General features: G+C 42.9%; 1 protein-coding gene across 5 annotated transcripts in view; it reads left to right on the top strand.

Annotated features, from left to right (window-relative positions):
• Positions 1 to 476: 476 nt before the first annotated feature.
• Positions 477 to 6,000, top strand: part of LOC122555390 (immunoglobulin superfamily member 5-like) — a 91,133-nt gene continuing 85,609 nt past the window's right edge. For 2 of the 5 annotated variants that reach the window (XM_087992501.1, XM_043701359.2), the window contains exons 1-2: positions 477 to 578; positions 768 to 817. The gene's annotated coding sequence lies outside the window, so the exon portion shown is untranslated. Of the gene's footprint in view, positions 579 to 767; positions 818 to 2,565; positions 2,629 to 6,000 lie in introns of those variants that run through there. The other 3 variants (XM_087992499.1, XM_087992500.1, XM_087992498.1) reach the window with 3 other exon arrangements.

The following is a 6,000-nucleotide window of genomic DNA, read 5'->3' as shown; positions in this document are numbered from 1 at the left end:
CAGGTTTCACAGTGAGAGTGCCTCCAACTCACACGACCAAGAAAACCTAAGTTTTAGCTGTTGGTTTTTAATTGCCTAACTCCAATCTAACAGAGCAGAACCTCCTGAATTCTCAAAAGGTTCCAGATACAGGCTGTCTCACCAATCTAAATTGTCAGTTTCCCAGCGTAATTCCCACAAAATCTGCTGCATTTGATAATTCCAGCCTGTCCTATCCTGACAATTAGATGGTCATTAGTATATCCGGGTCATTGTTTTCATGAGAGTCATGTCATTTTGAAAGCAATATATTACTTTAATTTCACTAATGTGTTAATCACTCCTATGCAAACAAGTCAAGGTATTTTCACCATTTTTCAAAGCGGTATGAATTGTGGCTAAGTGGGAGAGGCTGTAGGTAACACCCCTGACGACAGCAGGTTCTGGTTAAATATTAAACTTTGATTTGGTAATTGCTAACTTTAGCCTTCAATTTAGTTTCAAAATCCTTCCGGGTCTGAAATGAACTGATAGTTGGACTCATTTATTCTTTGTCTGTGCCCTGAAATCAGACTTTGCTCCTCCTCTAATTTTTTCAGGTAGCAATGTTTCATTTTGACAATATTTCTCTTTATTTCTTTTGAAATTGATCTTGATCTCAAGCTTTGAACGTTAATCTTGTTTTGGGCTTGTGTCTTAGACTTTATGTTGACTTATGCTCAGCGCGATACTGAGAATACACCGAAACGTTCTTTAATGATTTACTATTGCTTGTGTATGCTTCACAGAAGTAAGAAAATGAAAGTTTTACTTTCTTCTTGGCAAAGCCAACGAGCAGGTATGAAGTACATTTACATTTTAAAGATGCACTGCTATGAGTTCAGGAGGGAGTTAACTCAATTAAAAAGTGACAGTATAGGAAATGTCATTTGATTAAGTTTAAATTATGTGATGAGAACAAGAAGGCTGTTTATCTCAAATGCCAACAGAAGGGTTTGTTTGCTTCAGAGTTTTGAATATTCTGTTATGGGGTATGGGTAATGCAGACAACGTTGCCATTTGTTGACCATCCTACGTCGCCCATGAACTGGGCATTTTTGAGAGCAAACAGACGACCACATTGCTGTCGGTTTGAAATCAAATGTAGATTGTACCACGTAAGGACAATTGAATTCCTCCCCTAAAGGATATTTGTGGACCAGATGGGCTTTTATGACAATTGTGAGATGTCTCGTATTCTTAAGATTATTCCACTTTTTAATTGAATTCAGATTTTACCGCTGCCAAAGTAGGATTTGAATTCGGGTCACAGAGAAACCTTAATCTGGATCCCTGGTCAGTGACATTGCCATTACGTCACTGCATCAACATTTCCCCGACTCGTACATTTTTGACAAAAGTGGCAGGAGAGACATTTAGAGTCATAGAGCTGTACAGCATGAAAACAGACTCTTTGGTCCAAGTCGTCCATGTTGACCAGCTATCCTAAATTAATCTCGTCCCATTTGCCAGCACTTAATCCATAACCTTCTAAATGCTTCCTTTTCATATACCTATCCAAATGCCTTTTAAATGTTGTAATTGTACCAGCCTTCACCACTTCCTCTGGCAGCTCATTCCATACACGTACCACCCTCTGACTGATAAAGTTGCCCCCTAGATTCCTTTTAAATCTTTTCCCTCTCACTGTAAGCCTATGCCCTCTAGTTTTAGACTCAACTATCCTGGTGTAAAGATCTTGGCTATTCATGCTCTTCATGATTTTATAAAGGTCATCTTTTAGTTTCTGATGCTCCAGGGAATACAGTCCAGCCTATTCAGCCTCTCCCTATAGCTCAAACATAGGCAACATCCTTGTAAATCTTTTCTGAACCCTTTGAAGTTTCACAACATCCTTCCGATAGCAGGGAGACCAGACTGAATGCAGTCTTCCAAAAGTGGCCTAACCAATTATAGTGTAGAGCTGCAACATGACCTCCCAATGCCTATACTCAATGTACTGACCAATAAAGGCAAGGAACCCAAATGCCTTCTTCATTATCCTAGAGAAAGTGAGGACTGCAGATGCTGGAGATCAGAGTCTAGAGCATGGTGCTGGAAAAGCACAGCAGGTCAGGCAGCATCCGAGGAGCAGGAGAATTGACGTTTTGGCAAGAGCCCAAGCGTTGATTCTCCTGCTCCCCGAATGCTGTCTGATCTGCTGTGCTTTTTCCACACCATACTCTCGACTTCGACATTATGCTGTCTACCTGAGAGTCTATTTTCAAGGAACTATGAACCTTCTCTCCAAGGTCTCTTTGTTTCAGCAACACTCTCCAGGACCTTACCATTAAGCGTTTAAGTCCTGCCCTGATTTGCCTTTCCGAAATGCAGCACCAATGTATTAATCACTCCTATGCAAACAAGTCAAGGTATTTTCACCATTTTTCAAAGCGGTATGAATTGTGACTAAGTGGGAGAGGCTGTAGGTAACACCCCTGACGACAGCAGGTTCTGGTTAAATATTAAACTTTGATTTGGTTATTGCAAACTTTAGCCTTCAATTTAGTTACAAAATCCTTCCGGGTCTGAAATGAACTGATAGTTGGACTCATTTATTCCTTGTCTGTGCCCTGAAATCAGACTTTGCTCCTTCTCTAATTTTTTCAGGTAGCAATGTTTCATTTTGACAATATTTCTCTTTATTTCTTTTGAAATTGACCTTGATCTCATGCTTTACCTAAATTAATCTCCATCTGCTACTCCTCCACCCTTTGGTCCAAATGATCAAGGTCTTGACAAGTGAAAGAAGTGTATTACAGAGGTGGTAGAGGATATTGGGAGGAATTGGTTTTGTTAATGTCCATGTTTAAATGTTATGAGTGACTTTGACTCCAAAATAACATCCAGGTCACATGTAAATGCATGCAGGTAAGATTGTGCTGAATGTCATATTGGCCAGGTTGGGCGAGCACTTGCTCTAGGCACAGGAAGATCATACAACAATATAACAAAACAAAGAACTGTGGATGCTGGAAATCTGAACCAAAAATAAAAATTACTGGAGAAGCTCAGCAGGTCTGGCAGCATCTGTGGGGGAAAGCAGAGTTGACATTTTGGGTCTGGCAACCCTTCTTCAGAAATATTAGCAGTTAGGTTATATGCTGAGATCAACATGTTGGGGAGAAGTAAGCGAATAGATGGAGTTGAATACCACAGAGAGAGAAATTCAGTGAGGCAGACGATGGGATGGATAATGGTCTGCTCAGGAGAAAGAAAAGCTGATGATGGGGACCATAAGTAGGTGACAATGGATTGGCTGCACCGAAAGCAGCCCATGTCATGACAGGGCCTGGAGCTAGGGGTGGGTCAAGGATGTAGAAGAAGGTGTTCAAGTTCTAAAATTGTTGAACTTGAGTCCTGAAGCTTGCAGGGGTCATAAAGCAGAGAATGGGATGCTGTTCTTCCAGCTTGTACTGAGCTTCGCTGGAGCAATGCAGCAAGCCTGAGACAGAGATCTTGGCCAGAGAACAGGGTGGTGTGTTGAAGTGGCAGGCAACTAGACGCTCAGTGTTTTTTTTGTGGACAGAACGTAGGTGTTCTGCAAAGTGCTCACGCAGTCTGTGTTTCATTTCCCCAATGTAGAGGAGATCAGATTGTGAGCAGCGAGTGCTGTGGAGTGGATTGAGTGAACCTGGAAGGTTTGCTTGGGGCCTTGGATAGTGAGGAGGGAGGAAGTAAACAGGCTGGTGCTTGGGAAGGTGCTGTGAGGCTGTGGGAAGGTGTTTGGAGTCGAGATGGAGTGGTCCAGGGTATCACTGCAGAAGGCTGACAAGGAAGCGGAGGGGAATATGTATCTGAGGGTGGCATCCTGCAGGAGGTGATAGAAATGGCGGATAATAATTCTCTGGATGTGGATGCTTGTGGGATGGTAGGTGAGGACTGGGGGACCCAATTGATGTTGTGGGAGGGAAGAGAAGGGGTGAGGGTAGATGTGTGGGAGATGGGCCAGTTATAGCAAAGATGCCTGTTAACCACATGCGGACCCTTCGATTGAGGAAAGGCTTGACATTTCTGAGGCTCTCCTGTGAAAGGCACATCACTGGAATATGCGATGAAGATGGAGAAACTGGGAGAATGGAATAGATTCTTTCCGGGAAGCAAGGTGTGAGGATGGATAGGTAAGGTAGCTGTGGGAGTCGGTGGGTTTGGGATATGGATGGCCAGCCTATACCCAGAAATGAAAACAGATGTCGAGGAAGGGAAGGGAGGGGTCAGAGATGGACCAGCTGAAGGTGAGAGCGGGAGGTGGAAATTGAAAGTGAAATTGTTCAATTTTATCCAATTCTGAATGAGAAAAGGTAGCAGCACCAATGAAGTCATCCAACTACTGGAGAAAAGGTTGTGGCTGGTGGCCAGAGTAGGACTGGAACAAGTCCATATACTCCACAAAGAGACAGGCACAACTGGGGCCTATACAGGTAACCATGGCGACCCGTTCGATCTGGAGAAAATGAGAGGAGTTAAAAGAGAAGTTCTTCAAGGTGAGGACGAGCTCGGCCAGATGAAGGAGGCTGATGGTGGATAGAGATGGTTCAGAGAAGAAAGGTGAGCCCTGAGACCATCCTGATGGGGAATGGAAATGTAAAGGAATTGCATGTCCATGGTAAAGAGGAGGCTGGGAGCCCATCAACTGGAAATTCTGAAACTGACGTGATGTCTTCAAAGAATCACCCCTGTAAATGATGATCCGACTTGTGACAGGTGTCTTCCACAGGTTTTGTGTTGTCAAAATCCAAAGTAACATGTGTGATAGAAGTTATAGTACTTGTATAAAACCTCAAGATTCCCTGGCTCAGATTATTTGCTTTCAGGTGCGGAAGTATTATAAAATTTCAGATAACATAATTTGGAAAATGAGCGAAGGTCATCCAGAATGGGACAAGTTGCTGGAAAAGGGAGGAGGAGAGGGAACAGACTTCTCATGAGATGGCCCAGGGTGTAGAGTGAGCAATCTTCTAACCTTGAACCTCAGTGAGAAACAATGTGTGAGACATTTGTGCTTGATTAAGAGTGGCCTCACTGAAATGTGTCGCTTGTTGCAATTGCAGTCATCAATTAAGTCATGGGCAGAGACTGCATTACCAGAGGTTGTGAAGTTGAATGTGGTGACAAAGGTGTATGCATTGAGATCCTTTCAGGCTGAAGCTGGGGATATTTGCAATACCTCACAGTTTGTACCACTTTTGCATAAGGGAGGTCACTGAGGCTCTGTGTTCAAGAGACATAACATTTTATTCTATCTTCCCATGGAGAAGCAGAGGAGCAAGGATGTAATCCTAGTTTATCTCTCAAAGCAGATTACTGTTTAATGCACCTACACATCATTTTGCTATTAGTTGTCTATCAAGCCTGCCCTGTAATGGGATCAAAGGGTATGGGGAGAAAATGGGAACAGGATGATCACCTATAATCATACTGAATAATGGGGAGGCTCAGAAGACCAAATGGCCTACAACCTGCTATTATATTCTTTGGTTCTATACGAACGCTATATGGAGGTGATGGGCTAGTAGTGTTATCACTTGACTATTAATGCAGAAACTCAGCAAATAGTAGACTCACCAACTTTAAGGGCATTTAAATGGTCATTGGCTAGAGATAATAACGAGAATGGAATAGTGTAGGATAGATGGGCTTTGGATTGGTTTCACAGGGTCAGTGCAACATCGAGGGCCAAAATGCGTTGTAATGTTCTATGTTCTAATATTCTGGGCACCCGGTTCAAATCCACCATGGCAGATGGTGACATTTGAATTCAAAAGAAGCTGGAATTAAGGGTCAAATGATGGCTGCGAAATCAATTTTGACTGTCAGGAAAAAACCCATCCAGTTCACTAATGCCCTTTAGGGAGGGAAATCTGTTATCCTTACTGGTTAGTGGCCTATTTGTGACTCCAGACCCACAGCAATGTGGTTGATTCTTAACTGCCCAATGGGCAATAAATACTGGCCTAACCAGAAATGCCCATGTCCCTTGAG

Source organism: Chiloscyllium plagiosum, unplaced genomic scaffold (assembly GCF_037043375.1).
Source record: "Chiloscyllium plagiosum isolate Xiang-an unplaced genomic scaffold, Cpla_swu_hap1 HiC_scaffold_12, whole genome shotgun sequence".
Classification (NCBI taxonomy): domain Eukaryota; kingdom Metazoa; phylum Chordata; class Chondrichthyes; order Orectolobiformes; family Hemiscylliidae; genus Chiloscyllium; species Chiloscyllium plagiosum.
Note: the sequence above shows the minus strand (reverse complement) of the source record. Positions and strands in the feature narration are given on the sequence as shown.